Source organism: Myripristis murdjan, chromosome 8 (assembly GCF_902150065.1).
Source record: "Myripristis murdjan chromosome 8, fMyrMur1.1, whole genome shotgun sequence".
In the NCBI taxonomy this organism is placed as follows: domain Eukaryota; kingdom Metazoa; phylum Chordata; class Actinopteri; order Holocentriformes; family Holocentridae; genus Myripristis; species Myripristis murdjan.
The window spans coordinates 18,957,550-18,980,756 of NC_043987.1; positions in this window are offsets into that span (position 1 = coordinate 18,957,550).

Here is a 23,207-nt window from a genome sequence, read left to right on the forward strand (position 1 = left end):
GAATTGTGAAGTAGATTTAGACAGGAAAACAACACAGTTTTCAGGGACGACATACAACAGAAAAATTGTTTGGAATGATTCACAACATCACACATTTATTTTGGTTTCACTTTCAATGCTGTTTTCAGCCAGCTCATATCCAAGGTGATGGAACTCCTTTCATCCATAGCTTTTTAACTGTGTTACCCCATAGACTGGATAAAGTGAAACCAAAATAAACGTACACTATTGTGCATCCTTTAAAACAAATTCTCAGCTTTGTGTCACGGCTCAAAATCATGTTGCTCACCAGTCTATATCTACCTCACTTGTTTTAGAGCAATACACTGCCAGTGAAGCTTTCTCTTAATGGACCAAACTTGGTGGCTGTATTACACTCCCATACAGCAGCAAATACCACTATATACTGTAAGTAATAATTAGAACTATCATGACAAGTCTGCAACAGAAACCCCACATTTACTTGATGAAGCTGTAAGATCACTCCAAGTCGGAGTGCTGCACGCAGTAGCAGTGACTTTTATCACCTAAGTGTGTCATGGTGGTCTGCTGGCTTCTGGCTACTGTGTAAGTAGTCAAGTGGCATCTGAATGTAATAATAGTTGGTAACCAAAGGAAATTAAATTTCCCCTCAAGTTTATGTGTTTGATAATGGCCTCTTCCAGAAACCTGCTCCATCCTGACCTTTACTTCCACCTGTTTTAGTTGTGGTCTGCCTCATGTCACTCACCTCATAACATTGACAACACCACTCCTCTGAGCGTTAATGGCTACATGAGCTACTCAGCGTTTCTGTTAATAATCCTGGACGGCTGGCGGCATGCACGCTCCAGCTCTACACCAGTGCTGTGGGACAAGTGCTATCTCTGTGTCAGAGTTACGACAGTCGCTGTGGTCCTTTTCCCAGCATGGTTACACCTCTGGGTTGAACTGCTCCATTCAAGAAAACAGGCTTCCAGGTTAGCAAAACAGTTCATGCAACTAATGCTTGTAAGGGTTTTCTCAAGAGAAAACACCAGGTATTGTTGTTTCTTTTCCTGTAGAGAATTTGATTGGAAATTATCGCCATGAATTTAATCAGTGTACCAGTATCTTCAGGGCTTTATAAATTTTTCTGAGTTATTTTACTGAGTTATTTTACTGAGGCTTTTTTTTTTTTTTTTTTGCAAAGGAAAAATTGGCATCTTACTGTTTTTTGGTTGGTTTGGTTTCTTTTCTTTTCTTTTTCTTTCTTTTTCTTTCTTTTTATTTCTGTAAAAGTGCAACGATTTGCAAAGTATGGAACTTGCAAGCTAGACTTGTAACTTGGAAGTTGCAATAATAATGTGATTTTTTTTTTTTTTTTTCTAGTAGAAAGGCTCATGTCCAGTCACCACTCAGAGGTAAATGTTACATTTTACAAATTAGTTGTCTACAAATATCTTATTGGTTGAAATATTACAATTTAATATTGAGAGCTGAAATCCATAACATGGTTATATGTCTGATTGTTTGATTTGTATCATTTATTCTTATTATAATCTACTTTTATCTTGCACCTCAGTAAAAAAAAAAAATAAATAGCTGGATGTGTTTCTTTTCTTTCTTTTTTTCTTGGAAATGTTAAATATCACAATTGCAGGCAATTCCCTTTCACAATACTACAACATGCCACCTGTCCTCATGCAATCAAAGTGCCTTTATCCGTTCTGTCTAGAGAGGAATGTAATTGTCATAAAAGAGATACACTAAAACTCGCCATGGGAATCTGCACGGATGAAAGAATCTTACCAGACTTCAAATCATGTAAATTTAAGACCAACCACGTCTTTCAGCAATGATATTAAAATAGCCTACGTTAAAAAAAAAAAAAAAAAAAAAAAAACATTCTGTTGCTTTGTATAAGTGACCTTTCAGCACATTTTGTAGCCCCTTTGGTTGTCTAACATAGACATATGATAACTTCTTACATATCATGTTACAAGTTAAAATATCTACTTAAGTGCCACTTTCAGCAGCTCATAATTTTTGTACTCTATACCCTCTGTGCCAAGTGGCTCGCACCCTTTTTTTCTTATCTTGTACAGTATCAGACTGTGAAAGTGAAGAAATAACATCCTTGAGTGCGTCTTGCCAGGGCAGCGGCGGTGGCTGTCTGTGGAGGAAATTAAAGTGAAATACATCTCCCAGCCTGGCTCTTGCACTTCACACAGCCATAAAGAACTTCTCTGTGATTGTCATCTTTACAGCCTACATATTGTTTAAGGAGATTTTTCATGTGGGAAAATAAATCAAGGCTGAAATATTTGAGATCTGCCTAGCAACAGCAATCTAAAGCAGTAAGAGCTGCATGCAGGCAGTTTAAAAAAAAAGTGTGTGTACAACAGTCAACAATCCATATTAATGCCAGAGGAGCAGAATTATGTACTCTTATAGTCTATTAATGCTCTCCCAGTTTGCAAAACAAACTGCATAGGCATTGTTCAGAGAGGAAAATATTCAACTCTGATCCCCCAAATGAGAACTGAACATTGAAAAAAATCCCTTTCCATTCCATTCTTAACAACAATTTCAAATGATTTCATATATTTACCAGTGTGAGGGCTACTCGTGTGTGTTTCTTTTGATTTTGTCATGTAGACACCGCAAATACATATTTCAGTGTTGTAAAACTGATCTGACTGATGTGAAATCATTTTGAAACCAAAACTAAAATGTGAGAAAATGGTGTGCTTTAAAAGAATTTGATGTTAAATTTACATAAAGATTATTACTGTAATTTAGAAGATGCTGACAAGTAAAACAAGAAAAAAAAAACAAGTAAAACCAGAAAATTTTTATTATCAAGCAGCAATCAGTAGTATTACATAAGAATTAGCCAACTTTTAGAGTAACTTTCTGTAACATTGCTACCTGAAGCTCAGTTTGCTCGGGACTAGCCTGGCCTTCCACTGAAAGGGGCTTTTCATCCATGACAGAATGAATCAAATGCATAATTTGGAGAAAGCTGCTGACAGAAAATCAGTTAGGAAAATATTTGGACATTCATATTCTCCCCCAAACACATCACATGTTAAAAATACAGAATGTCCTGCACATGCGTGCGAGACGCAGAGGCCGGGGTGCCTGGCCACCCTCTAATCACACTCCATCCGCCCCACACGCTCTGTAAACATCCCATCATCCCGGGGTGGTGGAGACACTAGTCAACGCCAGGAAACTGCCAGCGTGACAGACACATGTCTTCTACTGTTCCTCCATCCTGACCCCCACCCACTCACCCACTCACACACACACACATGCACACACATACACACACGCACACACACACACACACACATGCACACTCATGCACACACACACCCCATGCCATATTGCAGACCCTCATCCTGCAGACATTGGGCCTCTCACCCTCTTATAGCTGCTTGTACATGAATAAAAGTGAGAAATTAAGTTAATAAAGTTTAGCAAGTTATTAAATCACTTGGTAGTAAGTTCTGTGTCACATCAATGGGTTATGATTTTTCTGTTATTTGTTATGAGCATAAGCATGTTAAATAGGTACCTCACCAGAAGTCTGTTCAGATTAGATTTTGTACTGAAAAAAATCCCAAATCCATATTTTTGGAAAACACTAGAGCCCAGCAAACAAAATCGGATTACACCAAGTTCACAATATCTCCACAGCGGTAAGCCTAAGTGGTTCATTTCCTGGCAGACAGTATAGAGTACATAAATGTACCACATAGTTACTCTAACCCGCAATCTTACTTGAATTGACTGGCGCTGAATAATAATTACCATTCCCTCAACCATTACCTCACTGACATCGTCCAATAATGTACCAAGAAAATAGAGAATATGAAACTTCATAAGCATTTTGAAAATATATGACACACCAGAAAGTAAATAATCTAAAAAATGTACCAAATCTGAAGTGAAAACTCAATAACATTATATTGAAAATAACATTTGAACTGGAACGTTGCCAGGAGATCTTATATTGGTTTTTCATCGGGGAATGAGGACAGCACATGTTCATATTCTTCCCTCCAGCCAAGGGCACAATGTGGGACAGCTTATCTTTGTGCCTTAATCTGGTATCTGGTGTGACTGGTATCAACTTTTATCTCCACATATGAAGGAAAAATAAAAATGACATCTTTTCACATTAGGATCTTCAGTTACTTTCCTCTTGCGTGTATTTTGTGGCACATGTGCCTCTCTGTTTCACATGAGACCGGGGACAGAAAAACATGATAGAGGCCAGCGATAAAACATTTGAAGATTTAGAGCAGAAGTCTGTCTTTTACTGAAGCGGTGGGATTGTACATGACTGCCATGGTCCATAAATGTAAATCAGCATGTGTTTTCTGAGAAAGAAATATATGGTTTTGCAATACTATGGGCCTCTGAGGATTATCTTTACATTAGACTTGCTCTGGACACAGCATCCTTCAAGGTGATGCAACGGGGCTGAAGTTAGGCACTGGTAACAACCCACACCCGAGAAATGTACCCTATAAAGAAATCTAGATACAGTTTTTAGATAAAGAATGACACTGAAGCCTGATGCAAAAATAATCTCAAGTGGACTTTTTTTCTGTTACTTGCTACCCATCTCTTTATTCGCAGCAAAGCGTTTTTCAAGTCATTTTTCTACAGGAGGTTCTTGGCCCCACACCTACCCCTCATCAGAGATACCACTGGAGCAATACATCACGGTCATTTCAAATGCTTAAAAGACTCACAGGAAAACAAAAATGTTCACAGTTGACTTGGGACTGAGAGAAATGAACCAGAAATGTGTGTGCGGGGGTGTGTGTGTGTGTGTGCGCACACACATGCATTCCCTCTTGAAAACTTGGGACATTTGCAAAAAAAAAAAAAAAAAAAAAATCTTCATTCTCTCCTTCAAGCAATCTATAAAACTGGTGATATTTATTCAGACCATTAAACAATAGATTGTGCATTTTGGTCTCTTGAGATCATTCCATTGTAAAAGTCACCTAATGGCCTGAGTTGAAGTCACTAAAGTGTTCAAAGATCTGATAGTTACAGTTAGTGATGCAGTAGCTGGCGAGATCCTGAGTTGCAGGGAACAATGCCGAAAAGGTTCAGCTCGGCATGACTCTGTAGCCACATGCAAGATAGACATCACAGAGATACAGAGCAAATTCCTTGATCTGTGGATGAAATAACCAGTTCAGCTATTAAGAAAACAGGCTATTAGTGTATAATATGTGCTATTAGGACCATTTATTCTCAAGGAAATGGAAACAACAAGCTACCAAGTTGATTAAATAGGTATTGCACCACCCTTGTTTTTTTTTTTTTTTTTTTTCTACAGTAAGAGCTTGTTTGTGAGTGAAGCCAAACTGAGAAGCAAACATTCTTGTTTTAGATTGGATAATGACGTAGCAAATCTGATAAATTCAATCTTACTCACAGCCTATTAGATCTGGTGAATTTAAGATTGAATAATGGTCATTTCGTTTTGACCTCCATGGTCAACAGAGTGGGGTGCATGCCGCGGTTGTTGTTGGTAGTTTCAAACATGACTCAAGAGCTGTTGAGCCCAAACACGTTTTTCCATTGCATAGCGCACATTTAAATTTTGCATGAACGGTTGCAATTTAGATTAAAAAAACATAATTTAAAAAAAAGAGCGTAGCGTTACAGAAAGATTACGCTGTTCCATTCGAACACTCCCTTTCCACCGTGTAGTTTCAGAAATGGCCTATTATTAATATCATGATGTTTTGCTGCCTACTTATTGTGACAACATCCTTTTTCAACATCTTGGAAATCCCATACAAAACTAATACAACAGTGTGTGTGCTTGTGCGTCCGTGTCTCTGTGCGTACATGCATGTGTGTTTTAGCAGTGTGTCTGCGTTTCTGTGTGTACTGCTGCACTCATAAGAATTCCTGAGGGATAATCCCATAATTAGAGCAGATAGCACAGGAAGTTTATTCAGGTGGGTTTTTTAAACAGGCCTGTCTACCTTCTCTACTGTATGAGGGAGAGCCCAACACAAAGGGCTGGAAATGAGAGACTGTTTAGGTGCTTTCCACCGGGACAAAACTGTAAGATTATGCACAGGAATCCAATCTGAGAAAATGTGTTGTTGTACAGCTGAAATCTGACTGCCCGGTTACACTGGGCTACAAAATTTAATGTATATTCACACGACAACATTGCAGTTACCAGTTTGATTATATGCTTTTCAACAATTATCCTTTGCTTCTGAAAACCTGTACCTGTATTCACTGCAGATATTTTAAAGACACAATTCAGCATCATAGTAGAGCCACAGTATAATCTATTGTTAAATTGGTCTTAACACTTGAATGCTTAGTTATTTCATGTTCTATCAGCAAACCCTTCCCTTCAAGGATGTATACTCATAAAGGATATGGAAAAAAAAAAAATCTGGATTCAGACTGCAACTATAATGAAATTAAGGTAACACCTCCGAACACCCAAAACAAACTCTCCCCTAGGTCAGAGACAGGAAGCAGATGGCCTTCCTTCACTCTCCATGTGGGATCATATACCCTCCATAAGCCCATTAACACCTACAATACAGTAGCCTTGCTGCTGTGCTAAATTAAGGCCATGGTGGACATCTTTGATTTGGTCATTGTTGTTGCGTCCCTCATTCAGCTCAGTCACAAACAAAGTTGCATTGAGGCTGCGTGAAGCCATTAGTGGTAAATTGCCAAGAACAGTGTGAAAACCCAGTTGAAACCATGTGTTTTTAAAATATCTCCTCCTCGCCATGTTTTTGGAATCACTTCCAGCTGCTCTACAGCCACTAATGGCACCTTGGGCCCACATTGCTGTTTTAACACTGGCCAAGTCTCAGCCCCCTCCTGCCTGCTAGAAGCTAAGGAGGTTTTCAACTACTGTTGAACAAATGATTTTAACCCGTATTATGAGCAATAAAAAGACGTCCTGTTGAGTGTCCTGAATGTTGTGTTTCGTGCACAAGAGCAGATGCTATGCTAAGAGCGGGTGAAGTAATTTCTTTTCATACTGTGCCATTTAGGTTCAAGAAAATCCATGGAGATGTGCAATTCTCCAACCAAAGCTTCTGATAATACTATAGGAAAAAGTATAAATGTGTTTTGCTGTAATACTGAAGACCCTTACTCTACCTCCAGGCACCAGCTCCAGTAGGTTTAATCATGTCAGTCAGCCCACACACACACACACAACACAAACACAGTGCCATATTATCACACTCATACACAAAACCACAAGTGAGGAGAACAAGAACGATAAAAGTTCAGGAAAAGGGAGTTCTATTAACTCTACACACTCTTAATAACATTACTTATCAGCATTAAAATGAGGAATTTTTCAGCATAATTACATCACAGGACAATTTCAGTATGCTTTAATTTGCCCCATTTACAAACATGTAAAGCATGTGTATTGTCCTGCCTTTGTGATGGTAAATTATATTGTCACTCACTCATTGGTAATATTTTATGACCCTTGTTCTCACTTTCCTTGTGTCTTCTCAGTCAAATTGAGTAAAAGTGAAAGTAATACTTAGGCATTACTATGGCTATAATTATGTCGGAGACGGTAAAAGGATTTGATTTTAAAAGGCAGAATACTGCAAGCCAGTAGGTCCACACTGTGTAGATGGTGGACATATCAGAGTTTCAAACTTTCAGACAGTTCTGCAGAGCGGCTAAATTTAGAAGCCAGGTGGTCAGGATGGTGAGGTCAGCACCTCTCATCGAGGTTATGGAGAGTTCATCCGTCATAGTCGTCACACAGATGGGTCTTATACTGAGAGATAACAAGGAGAGACTCCTCTGCTTCACCGCAGCTTTACCTGTTGACTCACAAAGTTAGCTGACATGAGGGTGCTCTGAGTCAGAAGCACTACCAACCAGATCCTGGGATGCACCCTCTCTTGAGGGTTGCTCTACCCTAACTTGATGTTAGAGCGGGTGAGGATGATGTTTTTTTATCTTTAAAAACACTGAGAGACTTCATGTTGGTGTTTCCTGTATTTAGGTGCCTAGCCATTGCCACATAGTTACATGTCCCCAATGATGATTTGTATTTTTCATGTTTTCATGAGGTAGCATGTAGGGAATAAGTGTTAAAGACTGGGGATCAAGCCCAGGTGCTGTAAGGGTGGGGAAGATCTCAATAACCGCTGGGTCATGCTGTGATCAGTGATTGCAGCAGGCAGTGTTAATGCATCATAAAACACAAAGTATGTTGAAAATTTACATAAACAGCCTGATAAAAGTTTAAGTATCTGTCATGACAAGCAAATTTGTGTTCTGGTTGTGTTTACTTTAAATGGACTTCACTCACACACCCGCCCTTCAGGTAGAGGCTGTTACTGAGATCACTGTACAGAGACAGCTCTCCCTGATAACCTCTGACCCCACACCGCTGTCGGTTACAAAGAGAGCTCATGTTCAGAAAGGAGTGTGCAGTCAACCACCAACATTCAAACTGAAACATGCAGCACTAACATATCAGAAAACTGCATACCCATTATTCAGAAATGTGTTGATAGAAACCATATTTGCATGTATGATGGTCTAGATTGTTGCTGGTAGGCTGGTAGGCTACTTCATGAATTCAAAACTGGTGTGCAGACACGCGTATGGAAGTGCAGCCTGAAAGTTTGAGGCTGCACACATGCATGCCTGCTTACATGTGCATGTGTTAGCTGGTCAGATGGCCAATTAGTGCTAGAACCTTTTGCTAGAAAAGGGGCAGGGCACATCTGGTGTCAATACATTTTAATAACTTATTGTATTTCTCCTTTTCCTGGACTGAACATGCTGAGACAGAGGCCCATTCAAAGACTTGTCAAGTGTCATGAGTGTATGCCTGTTTGAATGGAGTCAGATTGCCATCATCGGCTCAACAAGGGTACTGCAGCAGAGAAAACAGGTAGTTTATCTGTCCCTTGAGGTTCTGATTTTATGAAATCAGTCCTTTTCTTGGATCAAATATTCCACATCCTGTCATCAGTTGCAAAAAACATGTCTCATAAAAGCACTATGTTGCATCACATCTCAGTCAGGCTAGGCCAAGTCTCAGCAGAAATACAAGCCACGGGAGTATCACAATGGACGAGATGCTGCCAGGCCAAGGATCTGAACTTTTTTCATTCTGCATGAAATGGCCTCACACACTGACGGCAGAGGCTACCATGCCAGGTGCCAAGCTGCCCATCAGCAGCGCTTAGGGGTTCAGTGTTAAAGGACACTTGGACACGTTCTCTGGAGGAGCCAGGGATTGAACCAGGAACCAGACAACCACTCTACATACTGAGCCACACTTCCCCAAGTATGTTGTTTTCACTACTACACAAACACTGCAATATGTAAAATCAATATTTTCAAAAATCTACTCAAATACTTCTTTTGTTTTGCCATTTCCAAGGTCAAGGTTGGGTGGTGAGTCTGCAGTGATCGAATTAGGCTAAAGGGGAGCGTCAGGTTGGCCAAAACCCCCAAATTTCCCAGTACTTTCTGCCCATTTCATACTTTCTGTTAAGTGGAACAGCATGACTCAGAAAAGTTTAATTCCCCATAGAAATCACATAGGAAATGTTCTCCACAATTGTCTGTTCAGTGTTTCATTGATGCTCAGTCACCATTAGATCTTAATGGTCATATACGGTGTTTGCTTACACAGATCATTATTTTCCTCTACAGTAAAGCTAAAATAAAGTGAGAAAGAAAAATAACAATGGCAAAATGTCCAGCCAGCACTTTTGCCAAGGTAAATTTTAACAGATGTTTGGAAAAGAGCTGAATATTCTCTGTCGGAGAGTCTTAGGAATTTCAAGGTCCATGGAAAATTAAGATTAAAACATAAGAAAGACAAATATAGTTTTGGTCTGTAAGTACCTGTGTCTTATTCTGTGCTTAGAAAGTACAGGCAGTGCTATAGGGATTGAGTTGGTAGATCCAGTCTTAAGGGAGTTAGGGAAGTCAATCTATCCACCATACAATTTGCTGATCATGCTTTTGGCTGGCCAATATGTTATGAAACTATTCCAATGTCTTTTTCTGTCAAACATTTATATTTAAAACACCCATAACTATATACTTCTTGTGTCCTAAATTGTCTGCTTTGGATTTGGCCAAGAAAAATGTTTGAATGTCAACAGTCCTGGCACCGACCGAAGTTACCATATATAGTAGCAAAGAGAAAAACCAAACCCTGACGTCAAAATGCAAAAACTGACCGATGCCCAGCATTAATGCTTGGTCAGCAAAGAAAGCGGCGCAAACATGAGCAGAACAGACAAAAATAAGATCTCAGTCAGTCTGTGGCGTTGTCGACTTTTTAGTCCTTACCAAGTCCCAGGGCAGGGCACAGGGAGGAGGTCCCCAGAGCACGGCTTACCTCATGCTGTCTCATGCTGTGACAGCAAACATGTCATCATGCTTTGGCGTCCTCCATCTTCCTCAGGATGTGATGATTTGGGAGGCTGACGTCTCTGGGACCAGACAGGCATCCAGAACCACGCCGTAGACCGCTGGGTAAGTGAGGAACGTGTGGCGCTGTGTCAATATACTACTGCTAGTCTCCATGGCAAACATAGCACATATCCTATTACAGCACATATTACTGTGTCCAGACTGAGTGTCAAACCCAATGGCCTGAAATCACCCTATGAGCGCAGTACGGAGTAAATGTTATGCAACTGTATACTGTATGTGTATGTAACAATTTAATGTAAGCATTTTTGCTCATAGACAAGCAATGCTTTCTGCGACTGGATTCTGATTATTTATTCTCATATCATGCGTGTAAAACTTAGATTGTGACAAAAACCTTCTGACCTCTTTTCTCAAACATTGCTTCACCAGGGATATTACCTTTCACTACATTTCATGGTCAGTCAAAAAGCACCATACACATGTGCTACAGTTAATGTCCTGTCATAAATATTACTGAAATGAATGTTGGAATAATAAGCTAAGGGCCACAGAGCTCAATATACGCAGACTTAAGGCTAAGGCTAAAACTGCTGTTCCTGTGCGCCAAGCCAATGCAGCAGATAATATGGCCAGCCCCTCCAAAACCACAAGTTTTAGCCATATTAGAAAAATGTGCTGAAAGCCCAGAGCTCCTTGTGGCTGACACAGAGGAAAGAGAGCTGGCTTGCCTTATAGCCAGCGACATATCCGCTGTCATGGCTTACTGACTTTCAAAGGCGGCTTTATATGGGATGTACATGATGGCATGAGGGTTGAGGGCTCAGCACTCTGACCTCAGTCATCCTGTGGCCTTCTGCCCCCCTCAAGCCAGATCTTCAGCCCCTCGTACCCTTTATACCCTAATAAACCACATATTTCTGGACCAGAGGCTAGCTGACATATCTGCTCACTATATTGGAGCAGCAAGACCCTGAGGAGCTGTGGCGCTGACAGACACACACAAAATATAGGGAGGGATACATGACTTCCTCCCTCAGAGATTAACCCTTCATCCGACAATTAGGATGCATACCCGCACGCACACACACAGACACACATGCACGCAAACACACAAAATATGAGCTGCAGCTGTTCAACACGTGAATTTCCATGCGGCTCGGCTGAAGAAATGGAGACGGTGACACGTTCACACCTGTTAGCACCGGCAGCACCAGCCAACTCTGACTGACAACTTCCCTCCAGCCATCATCACCTCTCAATCGCAAGAGCACTGTCCAAGCAAACAGTCCATCAGCAATGTGCCGGAAGGTTCTGCCTTACAGCATTAGGATCAACAAGCGCTCCACATCTCTGCTGATTATGGGAGAGAGGCCGTGACAAAACACGAGAGAAAATGTCCTCTTGTTTGTTAATGGAGGCTCATTTATTCGGTTATTGCAATATGAGCCACCAGTTGGAGATATCTGATTTTATGTGTGTGTATGCTGTCTGTAAGATAATTTGGCTTACAGAGTGTGAGTGTGTGTGAGTGGGAGAACCAGTGGGTTATCTTCAGGGCTTGAAAATAACTTTTTGGCTCACCAGCCACTATTGGTGAGTGGTTTTCCAAAATCACTAGCCATTCAACATTTTCACCAGACAAAAACCCCCACCCCACAAACATTAATACAGTGGAAAATGCTTAAAATGATCAAAAAGCTTGTTTTAAGTTTTTCAAGCATTCCTACGGTGTTCATTTTGAGGTCTTTTTTAAATTTATTGGCTGGGTATGGCTACATATTTAACAAATAAACGCCGGTGCCCTTTGGAAGCCAGGTTACATCAAACATTCAAATCAAAACTAAAAACTATCGTGGCTGTTTAACCCACTGCTTGTTGGCAAATCTTGGAGCAGGGGCCAGCCAGTATGTGCCAGTATGTTTTAGAGTTTATAATTCTCAATCAGAGTCCCATCAGGCTGACTGTGTAATTATTCCAGCAGGTGGGTGATGAAGGGTTGTGCTCTGAGCTGCAGACAGCAGGCAGTCGAGGTCACACGCAACACTGCAATTACACACTTCCAGAGCGTGGGTCTAGTATCTGTAATAAAGTGAAATTAGATACATAAGAAGAAAAAAAAAAACTCAAGAGGTTTTTAGAGTTAGTGTTTTACAGTATGTGTTATATACTGTGCTGTACTGTATTTGAATTAGGTAATTCAGTTTTTAATTTGAAAAGTGATTGAGACTGCTGTTTTTTTTATTTTGAAACATTCAGTCAGTTGCAAAGTTGTCTGTTCCATATTTTATATTCATATAATAATAAATATACAAACATCAGTTAGATGATCATCAGCAAGAGAAATATTATTATTTTTTTTTTTTTAAAAAAGAAATCAGTTGTAATAATCATCCATTTATAGTGATCAATTCATATTGGATGGACCTGATCACTATAAATCGCTATTAGTCTTTCCACTGTAAAAAGTAATAGAGACTGTAAGGGCATGCATTTGTTTGAAGACAATATTTTGTTTGAACACGTCACTGGTGCGATGATAACGTGGATGGACCAATAGGACGAGCACAGGGCCCATGGAGGTATCTGTGCCTGTTTTTTGACCACGACCATGAAATGAAGGATGAGTGTTATCCTATTTGTCCAGTCTTTTATATTGACATATAAACACAGGGCTATATAAATATATTACATTTGCTGCGACACAATGCGTTGTTATTGTTTTCCCGGGATGTTTATTGACGTGAAATGGTTTCTCTCAAAGAGACTGAGTGAAAGCCAATGATTAAAGGAGATTTCTTATAATATTTCAGCTTTGTGGTCAGATTTCAGATTAGACTTAGTGAAACATAACTGTATCATTGTGATAATTGTAATAAAACATTAAAATACAGAAATTAGATTTAGTGTCACTATGATCACAAAATCTTTATATATGAGTCCTGCAGTGGCTCAGACTATAGCCACGGCATTATTTGCTGCCTTTGACAGAACCATATATCACTTTGTTTGTTTTCAGAAACTAGCCTAAGAGCTGTGGGAGCTGTATTTATTTAATCTGTTGAGTCATGTATCATGACAGCTACAGCTGAAAGGAATGGGTCCTGTCAGTGATAAGACAAGGGGAGAGAAATGATGCCTGTTATCATATAACAAGATCATAAGGAGTGGAGGAAGGAGATGTATGGGCACGGCTGGGATGGGGCCAGTCAGTCAAAGAAAACAAATATCTGAGAGCTCATCTGAACTCAGAGTGGTTCAGTTTCATGTTGTATGACTGTCCTGACTTGATGTCAAAATGGGGACGTTCTGCCACGTGTTGAGATTTGATCGTTCTTTATTTTAAACAGAGATTTGCATTTTTGCGCTATCTGTTAATGTGGTAAACATTATAGTTTCTATGACAGCAGGATGAAAAGACCAAAATCGAACACACTGTCCCCATCTCTCTCTTTCTCTCCGTCCTGATGACAGGTGATTAAAAGGCAGCTCTTGCTCTGGAGTGAGGGAGTGAGTATGTTAAACACCTCTCTGGCATGCACTCTGATCCCTCATTGTCTGCTTATCTGGGCCCAGGATTTAACAGATGGATGAGTCCAAAGGGGGAATGGAGGCTGTGTGGTAAAGTCATCATGCCGTGATGTAAAGCAGGCGCATGCCGGGGCTTCTCCGCAAGTTCAAAAGGAAATGAAATACTTATTTGATTTTTCATTTTGCTTTTTTTTTGTGCACCCTCCTTCCCTTCCATCCTGCCCAACAGTCCATTACCAGATTTATTAATGTTATTCTTGAGATCATCTGTATAATATATGTCAGAGATTTACGCGGCTGACCCGATTTTGGTCCCGTGTCAGGGTTTGACATAGTAAGCCTGATTCAGAGAGCTGCTGAGTCCTTAGATTGACCCAGAGGATTGAGAGGGATCTACTGATGTGCCCAAGCATCCTTATAATGATATACTGGCTCTTTCCTCTCTGTGGAATCTCAAACTTGTTTTCAAAGGCACAAAAATAAAGTGTGTTTATGTGTGTGCGTGCAGGCAGGCAAGTGCTTCAGTGTGTTTTTGTACCCTTGTGCATGTGTTTGAGTCATTTATCAATCCTGTCTATTATGAACTGTGTCAAACACCCATTCATGGTAGCCCATTTATACTCATTTAGTCTATAATAGTTAGTTTTGTGTTTGCTAAAGTGAGCTGATTTTGAATATCTCACAGTGCATACTGGTAGGAGACAACATTTTGCTGCTATCTGTGTGGGCTGGAGGCCATCTTGGGCTTTTATCAGTCCTGCCGCTGTTCCTCCGGCTCAGCCCAGAAAAGTTTGACAGTTTACCTACAGCCACTGCCAGGGAGAGCCTTCTCGACTGATAAAGTCACAGTAAATTAGCCAGGGCGCGTGAAGACACAAACTAGAATATCGCCTGTGTTTCCGGCTGCTTCCAGATAATCTGCAGCTCTGGGACAGGCTGCTGAACCACTGTACATCCGGGCTCGGGTGAATGTGTTGTTTTTGTAGCTTTTGTACTGAAAATACAATATTTTAGTGGCTAGATTTTCAACCTTTAATCCCATGAATTCCAATTTTACCTAAAATTAATTAGCTTCAAAGTTGGAAAAAATGTTTTTTCTAAAGTTATTTAAGGGAAATATGTTGTTCAACAGTGTTACATACATATTCTGTTTCTGCTGGTTGTACCGCATCTTTGAAGCTTACACTGGGCGAAACATTCAAATCCGATTGTTTTAAGGCTACACCATTACATCAAATATATCAAAATATCAAGATGTCTTGTCATTATTTTATACATATTTTCATGGAATTCAATGGGACATATTTGGTATTTTTGAAAACCATAGGATCTCCACTAGAATTTACAAATTATGAAAACGATAGTTTTCAGGAGCACGATAAATTTCTTTCTTGTTTTGTCCAGAAACTCCTCGTGGTGTTTACTACTCTGTAAGCCTTATTCTATATGCTGAAACTTTCTGCCGCTGTATGTGGCATCCAATGCTGTCATGATGTCATCCTTGTTATCCATGGCAGAGCCCCCTGGCTAAGTGTGAATGCCTGAGAGCAGGAGAGGGAGCGCCTGGAGAGAGACCCTGAGGTCAAGAGCTTAGTATCATCCTCACTCCCCTGTACGAGCGGCCCGAGTGTGTTCTGACATCTCAGGGCTGTTCTCATGCTACATCACACAGCTAGGACAGTTTCCCAACATCGCCTTTCACACAAAGTCATGCGTGCACACACAGCTGTACTGTAAAGGCACACAGAGTGGCACCTCCATTTTCACTGACTCATTTCCTCCATCATCATGCTCATTATCTTCTTTAAAAGTGTGGAGAGTGAAAAGACAGATACCCTCCCATGATCTGGTCTATTGGTTGATGGGCCCAGCTGCTTCTGGCCAATAATTCAGCCATTAGTGCTTTGCTGGCAAGCCGCCCACACCACCGGCTGTGCTGTCGGCCAAGCCAACAATCTGATGGCTCTGGAATACTGATGCTCAGCTGCGGGGCCCCTGTGAGAGAGAAGCTCTTTCCTCCCAAAAACTTCAAGGCTCTTCTTTTTTGCGCCAGACCCTTTCTTTTGTTTTCACGTTTTTGTTTCAACTTTTGTTTTGCTTTTTTAGAAAGAGAGGCTTAGGCTAGTGACATAAGTTGCCAGTAAATTAGAGGGGGGTGGCAGGGTGAGGCTGGGCTAGGAAACTGTGTAGTTCATGGAAGTCTTCTCGATCTCTGTGTTTGATCTGTTTGAAATACTTTGTTTTGACATGGCAGATTAAAACATTACATGACTCAAGTTGGCCGTAAGAATCCAGTAGTCATAACCTATTAAACTCGGTAAAAATGTCACTGACATCAAACTATTAAAGGTTACTGTCTTATATTTTGACGAATCAATTTGTCACTATGCATTTTACACACTCGAGTAATAAATAATAATAATAGCTAAGAATTTATTGTAAGCTTTGCTATACCCCCATAAACAATTATTTGCCAATCTAGCCCTCTAATTCTAAAGTGGTGATGCAAAAGTTTAAAAAGAGTCTTTCCAGAATATCTGAGCAGACAGTGGCCCCATCAGGCCAGTGACCACTACTAGTTTTTGGGAATTAAATCCTCATGTTTGCCCACTTCTTGTAACTCTGTTTTCAACATTCTCCCTACAAAGCAGCTCAGGAATTTTATTCAATCTTAAAAATATACTCTGACTATTTAAAAAAAGTAAGCTATTTTGTTGACTGCAGCAAGAAGGAACAGATTTAATTTAGATACAACATTCAAACATCATCCATTTTAGTCAGTGCGATCATTAATAACATTTAATTACATGTGACCTTCCTGTTATCACTTGGTGCATAACAAGCCAGATATCATGTAATTCAAGATACCTTGTAATTAGTCTGTATTGTTTGTGCAAGCTTTATGTATACAGTTTGGAAATCCATCCGACGGGGCATTACAAGGTAGAGTAAATAGGCTATTTTTCAAAGCCAAGGAGGGCACTCTTGAGCATATTTATAAATGGCCTGTTTCAGACATTTCATACAGTTCATTATAAACTGAAATTTTCAAAGACCCCGAAACGTCTTGGACTGCAATCTTGATTTGCCTGGAAATATTGCCGCTGTCGACAAAAGAAAAATATACATGTTTCATTTTGGAAATCAGAGACAGAACATGAGTGGGCTGCCAGTGAGCAGCAGTAATAACCAAATGATTGCCACTGGCAGGAAATGACACGCATGTCGTTCCTGGGCATCTCAGTGTAGTGCTGACTTGCCCAAAACAGGCCGTGCCAGTAATAACAATATTGCACACAGATCTCTCTCTATGTGTTTGCAGGTTAAAGAAGCAGGGACTGGCAGCCTTTCCTTCCCCTCATTATTTCCATCTACTTCCCCTGTTAGAAAATCCTCAATTCACTGATGCCATCTCTAATAGCCAAGACAACCAACAAATCACAAGCTGATCCACAATAAGAGCACTGGCTTATAGTGGATGTTGGCAAGCAGGGCCAAGTGAGACAGATGATCTCAGGACGTATGGGGTGCCACAGTTTGAGGCCATAGAGCTATAGGTATGATTTCCGATCAGCCGAGGTAATACTGGATTGGATTCTTCCCAAAAATACATGCAGTCATGTAAGTCTCCCTTCAATACATACTGATGCATACGCCTCACGACATGTAGTAAAGACTAATGGTGATATAGTTGGGGTCACTGAGTTCAAACGTAGCACATTTGTACTTATTTGGTTCTAGAAATTCACCAGGCTGAAAAACATACATAAGGATTTTAAATGACCTTTAACCTCATATGTCAACAGCCTGTGTTATTAGCTAGTCTGACTGTTTGGACGCACAAGGCCAGATATAGTCCTGGGAACGATCCCTTACTCACCCAAACCCCCTCGTCCCGCCTAACCCACCACAGCACAGGTTTGCAGCGCAGCGAAACGAAAAAGTGCTGAAAGCTTGTTTTCCCAGCAGTTGAGATTCGTCTCTGCCCCCTGAAATCCTTAGAACCCTCATCTGCACGCAAAACCGACAATCTGACAGTGGTGTTTCCGCGCCGGCTATTATTCATTCTTACCTAGGACAGCCTCTCCATTAAGGGGAGTCTAGCCATGGGAGTCTTTAAGCGAGGTCTCCACCGCATGGAACGCCGTCATTTCTCATACCTGTATACTGTGCATGCGCTTGACCGATTTATGGCCTCATGGATTATGGCGTTTTGTTCAACTTAAGTCATTAATACACTTATCTCTGACAGAGCTCAGTTATTGGGGCTAACACAAACAAGGACCAACAGGGCTGGGGCTCTGTCAGAGCTGTATTCATTTATTTGAACAGTGACAAGCACACATGCGACACTTACGTGTGTATTTAAGCTGGGTTCAGGTTTCACCATGGTAACACATGCACCCATCGCATGGACAAATATACAGGCAAGTGTTTCCCCATTGCATTGGAGCTCTTAATGGCTACATTGCTTATTTTGCCTCAGTGCTGCACAGCACAACTGATGAATCCTCCAGGGATCGTGCTGCAGCCCAACTTGGCAAGGCCTAGTCGGGAGCTCAAGGCCACTCTGCTTCGCCTGCTGCCACTGTACTCCACTCAAGAATCCATATCTGTGGAATTATAATTGAGGATAAATATTATCAAGTGCAACAGGAGAGGGTGTTGTGTATTTGTGCTGGGGCCAAGGAGAGAGGTGCTGTGAAACTGAACACCGCGTCGGCCCTTGACCACAGGAGAGCTTAACAGGAGACGGAGAAGAAACCATCTCCCTCTATGGGGCTCCATCGGCATCATGGGAATACAAAGGTGAAGGGTCAAGGTAGATGGTGATTTCATTTCCACACTCAAGGCTGTGTATACTGGGCCACCGTAATACACAAAATAGATGAGTGAATTAGCCATTGTACACAAACGAGCCAATGTTGCTTTTTCCCTCTTTCGGCCAGGACCCTTCGCCCACCTCTCTCTCTCTCTCTCTCTCTCTCTCTCTCTCTCTCAGGGTCCTGGCATTGTGACATTCAGCGTTTTCTTCTAGTTAGCCTCTCATCACCCAGGTGGGGAAAAACAACCTATAATCCAAGTTCTCTAATCTTGTACAGGATAACTGTCAGCACCTCCATAGTCTGTGACAGGCCGTCCTGGCTTGTTACAACACTGGCACCAATAGTAATCACCCTAATTCTTTGGTATCCATGGTAAACAAAACCTCTTGCACAGTCATTATCTATTCACAGCCAATGGGTCGTCAGATAACAAAGAATGTAAGGAAGAAGAAAGACAGAGAAAAGAGAAAGAAAGAAAGAAAGAAGCGTATGAGAGAAAACAAACAGGGAAACAGACGGGGGACAAAGATGGAGAGAGAGAGAGAGAGAGAGAACAGTCTGTAATTGCATTATATAACACTCTTTGCTTTGTGCCAGGCAGCAACTCTTTTTTTTTTCTCTCTCTTTCAAAGGAGAGTTTTCTGTTGTGAGAGTTCCAGACGCGCTGGCATTTTTCACTCTGATGTAAACAGATACTAATATTTCTCTGTTGTTTGATTTATGTAACACATTATTATGGTTCTCGCACCTAGACCCCCACCACACCAAAATAAAAGAATAGAAACTTTACAATATTCCCTGAACTGTAATTCAGTGACATTTTCAAGTCACTAAAAGCAAAGATTTTTGAGGTGAGAAAGGTGACAGAAATCTGGGAGCCTAACAAGAGCTAATATGCAAAAAAGAGATATTTCTATTTGTATTCATCTTTATAAACCATAGTTTGTCCAGATAATATCAACTAAAATATATTAAAAGTAGGCTAAAGGTGAGGCTGCCCTGGCTTTTGCAGGCAACATTTTGCATTTTGCACTCAGAAAGTATGTTATTATGAATTATTATATGCCAAAATCAGTTCATTTTTTTCTCAGAAATGGAACTGATCTGTTTTTGCAAATGAACTCCTCTTACATATACGTCTCCTAAGTCCTCTTCAGTTAAATTTGAGCAATCTTTTGTCCAAATTTGACCCTATTTGGCTCCCAGCACCACCTCTGCCTTTCCTCTGTGTGGTCTGTGGTGCACCGAGTGAAGCCCCAAAGCAGCAGAACTAAAGTGCTAATTCTTCACACAGGAACCTCTGGGAAAATGGGAACTGCTGAGGATCCGCTGGAGAGCTGGGGAATGAGGAGCAGCTGCCTGCCTACCTGCCTTGCAGTGCTGTAGCCCGTGGTGCAGGGTGAAAACACTGTGCGGGGGGGTCGGGGATGGGTGGCTGGGAAGTGACGAGAGGCCCCAGTGGAAGAATACAACATGAAGAAGTTCTGAGCACGGCTGACATGATAGATATACCCCTAGGTAAGGTGGATATCCATTAACATGCGTCTTTTGCACATTCCCACTTTTTCTGCACATACAGCCCCTACCATCGTCCATCTGGAGTTTCCAAAAGGAAATAGCCAGTAATGTATATATCCAAATCAGCACATTCTGTACATATATTATCTAAGTGAGTGAATGTAATGTTTTCACAATGTGTGTCTACACTGCAGGACACTCTCTGTCCTGGTGGGGCTTTCAAGACTTGTTAACGGGAATATGGCAGATTTGCAGATTCCTTCAGATTTCCATATCCCTCACTGTCACACGCTGCATGAACACTGACACTGCCATAAAGGTTCCACCTATTTAATGCTTCATACATACAGGCACTGATATTCATTCATGTTATATTTAGATGTACATCTATTTTTATAATTATGCAGATGCCATATACTTTAGATTTTGTTCGGATGTTAAATATTATGCACTAATTTCTTCTTTGCCTCAGTCCCATTGCATTTGTTTTGGACATTCTGTTAAAGCTTTAATCCATATTTTCCCCCATATGTCTCCACAGGCATATTCTGAGCACGTTTAGCTCTCCAGCTTTCTGTATTTATTATTACATTTTTTTTTTTCACATATAGAGAGAGAATAGAATAGAATAGAATAGAACAGAATAGAATAGAAGCATGAGTTTGATTTATGATTTGTGGTAAACTGTGTGAAGCCATGAAAACTATCATCCTAGTCATGGGCCATATCAAGTTGCAGGGTTCGCTCTGCGTGTCCACTGGTGAACCAGCATTTGGGCTCAGCAGAAAGCATTTCTGTTTCATCACCTTATAAAAATATTTCTCTCCAGCCTTGAGACGCAGTATGCCAAACTGTTTCCCTTCAAGCTAAATACAATTCTGACAGATGAGCAATGAGGGGGGAGGACTTCTGGCCCCAATAATTGTATCCAGTGTCTGTAGCTTTCCCAAAACAAGAGTCAGTGAGAGCAGCAGGGGCTTCTTACTTTGTAAATGTAACACGGTACCTGACACCACAACCCTATCTTGCCCCATTTCTTATTGTTATTTGGGAAATGCTAGACATATTTCTGGGCTTCTCAAACACCCTCTCATTTTACCATAACAGTCCAGTTCAGTATGTGGTATTATTGCTGTGGAGCACACGGGCAAAGCTGTCTGCCTCTTGCAGACAGTTTGGTATTGAAATTCAAGCTGCAGTAATGCAACTGCTAAAGTTGAGTTCAGATTTCTTGGCCCAGGGTGAGGATTGAGCAGCAGGCTCCACCCAGACAGTTTGGCATTATGCACAAACAGCCATTTGTCTTAATCAAGAAAAATCCTTGATTTTTGATACATACAAAATACTTTAATCAAGGTTTTACGGCAAACAGAGATAGGAGTTGCTAGTTTTAAATGAGCAAGCAAAACCAAAAGAGAGACTATTGTGAAACATTTCACAGCTGAGATGCCAGAAAGGCTTGTTTAACCTACTTGTACATTTAAAAAGGGAATATCACAGCTACATGCTAAATCTTAAAATGATAAGATATGAATTACAGAATATGATGGCGGGTTATTCTGCTCTGGACTGTTCATACAGTTGGATGGTGTTAAATGCCACGGTAAACTAAATCAGTCAGAAAATCTAATCTCAAAGAGAGTAAAATTTCAAAGCAAATGTTAACCATATTGATTAAACCAAGGTAAAGCTTCATCATGTTTTCTCCTCGATCTGCATGGTGAAAAATTAACTCTGAAAACTTGAAACGCCGTGCCCCCCATAATCCCATGTGGTATGTTCCCACTTAACTAGTAATTGTATTTTCTCTTCACATATTTAATAGAACAACATGGCGGCAGTGCTCTTAATTTTTTCCTTGTGCTTGGAGGACAACCCAAGTGTTGAGTGCAAGAAGTGCATACAATTAGCTAATATAATTCACAGATGTGCTGCATTGGCTCAATGACTAGCTTTTTTTTTTTTTTCATCTCAGCGTTGCAGAGCAGTCTGGGCAACCTGAGAATTTGGACTCAGTCTGTGCTCTCATCCCACCGTGACCTATTGCCACATACATTTCTTATGACGTAGTAATTAAAATACACTAATTTGATAATAATGCAATAACAGCAGCACCCTGAAGGGCTAATTTAAAGAAAACATTTTCCCAGACTGCCAGTAAAGCACATGTAATTCCCCATAGAAAATACAGTAGCCTGTGTGTGCTTTCTGGGGTCTCGGGGGTATTTCAGGGTACTGATTTCATACCACAATCATTAAAATCTTAGCTCCCTTGCGGCTGAGAGCGCCTGGCTGGCGTCAGTTCCAGAGTATGATATTGGATCCCCAAGGTGTAAACGTGATGAATATCTGAGGGTGTTTGCAAAGGGTTAAGCTGGAAGCGCCGCAGCAGATCAAGGAACAGTGACAATTCAAAGCTGAACTTCGCTTTAATTTTACTGGCTTGAAGAGCTTATCTGCGAAAGACAGAAGTTGATCTACAAGAGTCAAGAGAAGCATGGAGGTGGAGGAGTGAGGTTTAACAATAGGTTTAACCTTGGTAAAACTTAGTAAAGCTGATTTGGTGTTAAATGTTGGTGGTTACGGTCTCAGGAAAGTAATTTTCACATTGTAGTCCTTAATGCTTATATCTGGTTGGTTCACTTGCTCCTTTTATTAACCAAGAGAGTTAAATAATGTGACATGTCAGAGAATGAATTCCTAATTACAATGATGACCTGGCACGGCTGTTACTGTTGCTCCTCACTGAAGTGACGATGATGTGGAGCCAAAGTGGCTCCACAACAACATGCTGATCTCTGTACAACAGGTTTTAGAAGGAAGAGGGGTCTTAATCTAATCTGTAATCCGACTAATAAGAGACCTGATTTTCAACCAAGCGCAGCAGCTTTTTAAAAACTGAGACTGCGT